The sequence below is a fragment of the Moschus berezovskii genome, chromosome 12 (genome assembly GCF_049115385.1).
Source record: "Moschus berezovskii isolate FMDL1 chromosome 12, NW_MosBer_1.0, whole genome shotgun sequence".
Lineage (NCBI taxonomy): Eukaryota > Metazoa > Chordata > Mammalia > Artiodactyla > Moschidae > Moschus > Moschus berezovskii.
The window spans coordinates 90,940,535-90,945,736 of record NC_142471.1 but is presented as its reverse complement, the minus strand read 5'-3'; the positions used below and the strand labels follow the sequence as shown (position 1 = coordinate 90,945,736).

The window sequence follows — 5,202 nt, the reverse complement described above, 5'->3', positions numbered from 1 at the left end:
GACTACAGGCTGGGAGTGACAAACAGAACACAAACTCCTGTTGGCGTGAATCACGATGCAAACTGAGAAGGTCAAGGCACACCTGCGCTTGATGCCAAACATTCAGCCTCTTTGCCCTGGTGCCAGACTGAATCTTGGACGTGGACTTTTGGGTGAAGTAGCAAAGAATAGCTTTATTGCTTTGCCAGGCAAAGGGGGACACAGTGGGCTCCTGCCCTTGAAAACTGCCCTCCCCACTAGGGAGGATTTGGTGAGGAGCTTTTATACCAGTGGTTCAAGGGCAGGGTTGCTGATAAGATTAGAGTGTGTACAGGGCCTTCACTTCTTTAATCTGGTCTTAGGTGATCTTCTCTGAAATGAAGAACACTGATGTCTTCCATTTGTTGGGGGGCTTTAGTTCTATAAGGGCTCCCCTGGTGACTCAGACGCTAAAGAATCTGCCTGCAATACAGGAGACCCAGGTTCAATCCCTGGGTCAGGTCTTCCTGATCCCCTGGAGAAGCAAATGGCAACCCACTCCAGTACTCTTGCCTGGAGAATGCCATGGACAGAGGAGCCTGGTGGGCTACAGCCAATGGGGTCGCAAAGAGTCGGACATGACTGAGTGAATAACACTACACTAAGTTCTATAAGGAGCTCAAAGACATTGTTATGTGTCTCCCTCGAGACGAGCCAGGACCCTGCTCCAAGGCTGCACTATTGTTTCTTGGCTGCCTCTCCCTTGTCTCTGTATCCTCTCCCTTTCCTGCGTAGCAACTGTTCAGATCTGTCTTTTGGAACTCAGGGAAGATTGTGGAGGCTGAAGTCCATCCCCAACAAATAAGGAATGGGGGGACACAGAAAAGCTTCCATGCCCAGGAGCCCCGCAGGGTCGCATTTGGCTTCATGCTTACCAAGGAACAGTGGAGGTGGAGGGGAGGGGTGAAAACAAACAGAAAACACCTTCCCAGCTCAGGTGTAAACCCTCCTCTCAATGTCAATATGTCAGAAGACTCAAATATGCCATCTTCATACTGTATCCCTCCTGCAGGTGTCTCACTGTAACTCAAAGAACCCTTCTTGAAAATGACTTGTAAAAACCCTCACTTGTATGGTCTGTGCAGCAAAGGGGGTGTCCTTCCCCTGTGGCTCAGCGGTAAAGAATCTGCCTGGAATGCAGGAGGCAGATATAGGTTCAATCCGTGGGTGGGGAAGATCCCCTCGAGGAGGAAATGGCAACCCACTCACAGTATTTTTACCTGGAAAATCCCACGGTCAGAGGAGCCTGGCAGGCTACAGCCCATGGGGTCTCAAAGAATTGGACACGACCGAGTGACTGAGCAATCACTGACTCATTTGCAATGAAGAGTGAAGTATAAGCTGATATTGCAGTACCAAATTCATCCTGGGTTCGGGAAGACTGCTTCCCTTTCGGGTGGAGGGAGTAGAGACATCAGAAATGATCCCCTCTCAGAAAGAACTTTCCTGGAAGGCTTCTTTTTTTGGTCTCTTTTCTCTCTCCACTGAAAAGGATAAGATGATTAAAAAGATTCCCACATCTATTTTCAAATTATGTCAGAAAAGTAGATTAAAGGTTTTATGCTTAGGAAAATGGGGATAAATATTCAAACATAAATTATGGCAGTATTAATAATTGCACATTTGTGCTAAGTAAGTAGAAAATTATTTGAGCATTAATTCCATTTACATATGTTCATTCAGATTTGTATCCCTGAAGCATGCAAGTATTTGGGGTTTGAAACATTTAATCACTTAGTAAGCAGTCCTCAATGGGATTGCCATTTATTTATTGTCTTTATTGATTTCCCTACACAGGAGAACGCTTGTGGTGAATAAAAACTGACTGCTGAAGTGAAAGAACCCTATCTTTTCTAGCGCAGAACAAAAGTGCCTTGAAAAAAAAAGCAACCTGTTTTGAGATCATCCCAGCTCAGGGCCAGAATGCTGTTCCATTCATTTGTGAGAAACCCTTCTCCCTCTAGTATGGTATTCTGTTGTTTCTAGACAGATGCATTGAATAGCACTTGGTTTTCTCTTCAAGTTGAATTTTCAAAGTAAGTCTTTTTCTGAGCATGGTGGACCCCCAGCCTCACAGGAGCACAGTTGGTTCTTAGTTTATGCAGGGGCCCTGCCAACAGGAAACCTGGAAAAACCTAGAATCCAATCCGTTGGTCGAGACATATCATCTTCCTTAATCTGTTTTCAAAGAAATCTCCTGGGTGACTTCACTGTGAAGTTTGCATGAAGAAGAAGGCCTGAAATAATCACAACAGTCCTAATAATGAGAACACGGAGACCTGAGAACACTCATCAGAGCTGTTCAGAGTTCCCCAACCAGCTTAAGTGAAAAAGATTTCGAAGTTTGAGGATATCTCCCTCCCAAGGAGGGGAGTGTAACTCCCTCCCCTTAAATGCCGACTACTCTTTGCACATGCTTAAGTCTACTTTTTGCAACCCCATGGATTGTAGTTTGCCAGGTTCCTCTGTCCATGGGAATTTTCAGGCAAGAATACTGGAGTGGGTTGCCAGTTTCTTCTTCAAGGAATCTTCCTGACCCAGGGATTGAACCCAGGTCTCCTGCATTGCAGGCGGATTCTTTACTGACTGAGTCACCAGAGTAGCCCTACCTTTGTGACTTCCTTCCAAAAAACACAGCATGGAGGTGGGGTGGGAAGTAATGATGCAGAGAGGAACTGGGCAAAAAGAGTTGATGGAGGTTAGCACAACCAGAGAAAATGCCCCTAAGGTTCAGAAGTTGATCTGGTGCTCACAGTTAGCCATGCTCTTCTCAGATGAACCCCCATCTCACAGGAACCAAACTCACTTATTCTGAGACCGTGATTAAGTGAGACAAAGCAAGGCCACTCTACTTTTATCTAAGCCCAGGCAAAAGTGAAGTCACTATGTCACACACAAAATCCCACACAGCCCCTCTCTCAGCCAGAATGAGTGGCTGCCCCTCTTCACCATGACAGTTTTCCAATGTGCAACCTGGCCTCCCATAGATAAGATTTAGATAAAGTGGTATCTGTGTAGGTAGACAAATATAGAGAAGGATCAATAGCCTTTGGCTGTAGATCTTCCCTGGTAGCTCAGGTGGTAAAGAATCCATCTGCAATCCAGGAGACCCTGGTTCAATCCCTGGGTCAGGAAGATCCCCTGGAGAAGAGAATTCCACTTCAGTATTCTTGCCTGGAGAATCCCATGAACAGAGGAGCCCAGCAGGCTACAGTCCATGGGGTTGCAATGAGTCAGAGAAGACTCAGCAACTTTCATTTTTCTTTAGTATATCCATCTTTGGAAGAGGAAAAGGAAAAGCATAAAAAGACATAGCTAGTTTAAAGTCCAAATTCTGATTTTATAGATATATAATGTCCAGGCTTCTACAAGATGAACATGGCTTCCAGTCGTGTTCAGACAGCAGTTCTTTGTGCAGGATGTCCAGCAGTGTTGTATGTCCAACAGTAGGAAAAGCCAGGCTCAAGGAAGGATGTTCACTTAGAAGAAAGCAACACTGGCCATCCACACACCTTCCCGACTGCATTCTGTCACAGAGAGATTCATCACTTCAGTAATTCTAGTTAATCTAACCAGATAGTGCAATTTTATCGTGTATATAGCACTGATCTTCTATTTTCGTGTCAGCTTTTCAACAAGTATTAATTATGGGGTGGAAAAATGTTCCTATAGATACCAGTCACAGAACTGCTCTGCTCTCAGACCATCTGGAGCTTACAGTGCAGAGGAAACCTTCATTTCCTTACTTCCATGTGTGTTCAGTCATGTCTGGTTTTTTGCAACCTCATGGACTGTAGCCTGTCAGGCTCCTCTGTCCATGGGATTTCCCAGGCAAAAATACTGGAGTGGGCTGCCATTTCCTACTCCAGGGGATCTTTCTGACCCAGGGATTGAACCTGGGTCTCCTGCGTCTCCTGCACTGGCAGGCAGATTCTTTACTACTGCACTCCCTGGGAAGCCCTTATTTTCTTCAATCAGTCCTAAACCATCATCAAAGCTCAAAGAACCAAAAGGTTCTTTCTAGTACCTTCTACTAAGACACCCACAGCTCCCTCAATGTGTGTGCTCTCGGTGCAGGGAGTGACAAACCTAATCAATTTCATTGCAGCGGTGTTCTTGGTGGCTGTTGACCAAACAACACTCACAGCATCATCAACAGTCATGTGCCCTTGATAAAACGTGACAAGTCTGCAGTCTCCCTCCCCAAACCTCACAACCCCAGACTAAGCAGGAGAAAAGGATCAGACAAACCCAAATTGAGAGACATGGTACAAAATGCCTGACCAGTCCTCCTCAACACTGTCAAGGCCAGCAAAAACCAAGGGAAGTCTGGGAAGCTGTCACAGCCCAGAGAAGTCCTCGACCTGAAGGCTAACTATAACGTACTGTCTTGGATGGATCCTAAAACAGACAGGGGTATTAGAGGAAAATTAATGAAATTGTGATAGAGAAGAGAATTTCATTAACAACAACAAACTTTTTTGAGATGGAGTTGCCTTCAGGGTACAATTAAAATGTTGTTTATGTTTCTCTCTCCATCCTCTCCCTGTGTTGATCATTTCTCAGGCAGACTCACCTTAGAGCAATGAGGCTGCTGCAGCTTCGACCCCTTGAGAACCCAGAAGAAGAGATTCTCCAGTCGACCCGACCTCACCCTGCCTGGGTCAAGTGTTACTTCCTGGACTACGATTAGCTGTCAATTACTCTCAAACCCCATAGGCCAGGAAGATTACTAGGGACTGAGGGATGCTGCTGCTGCTGCTGCGTCACTTCAGTCGTGTCCGACTCTGCGTGACCCCATAGACAGAAGCCCACCAGGGTCCCCCGTCCCTGGGATTCTCCAGGCAAGAACACTGGAGTGGGTTGCCATTTCCTTCTCTGATGTGTGAAAGTGAAAAGTGAAAGTGAAGTCGCTCAGTCGTGTCCAACCCTTAGCGACCCCACGGACCGCAGCCTACCAGGCTCCTCCATCCATGGGATTTTCTAGGCAAGAGTACTGGAGTGGCTTGCCATTGCCTGGGTCAAGTGTTACTTCCTGGACTACGATTAGCCGTCAATTATTCTCAAACCCCATAGACCAGGAAGATTACTAGGGACTGAGGGATAGCTGAGTTAAATTCACCCATTCCAGTCCATTTTAGTTCACTGATTCCTAGAATGTCGACGTTCACTCTTATCATCTCC

General features: G+C 46.1%; 1 pseudogene; it reads left to right on the top strand.

The window, feature by feature from the left end:
• Positions 1-538: 538 nt before the first annotated feature.
• Positions 539-4,711, top strand: LOC148776045 (small ribosomal subunit protein eS27-like pseudogene; annotated as a pseudogene).
• Positions 4,712-5,202: the final 491 nt, after the last annotated feature.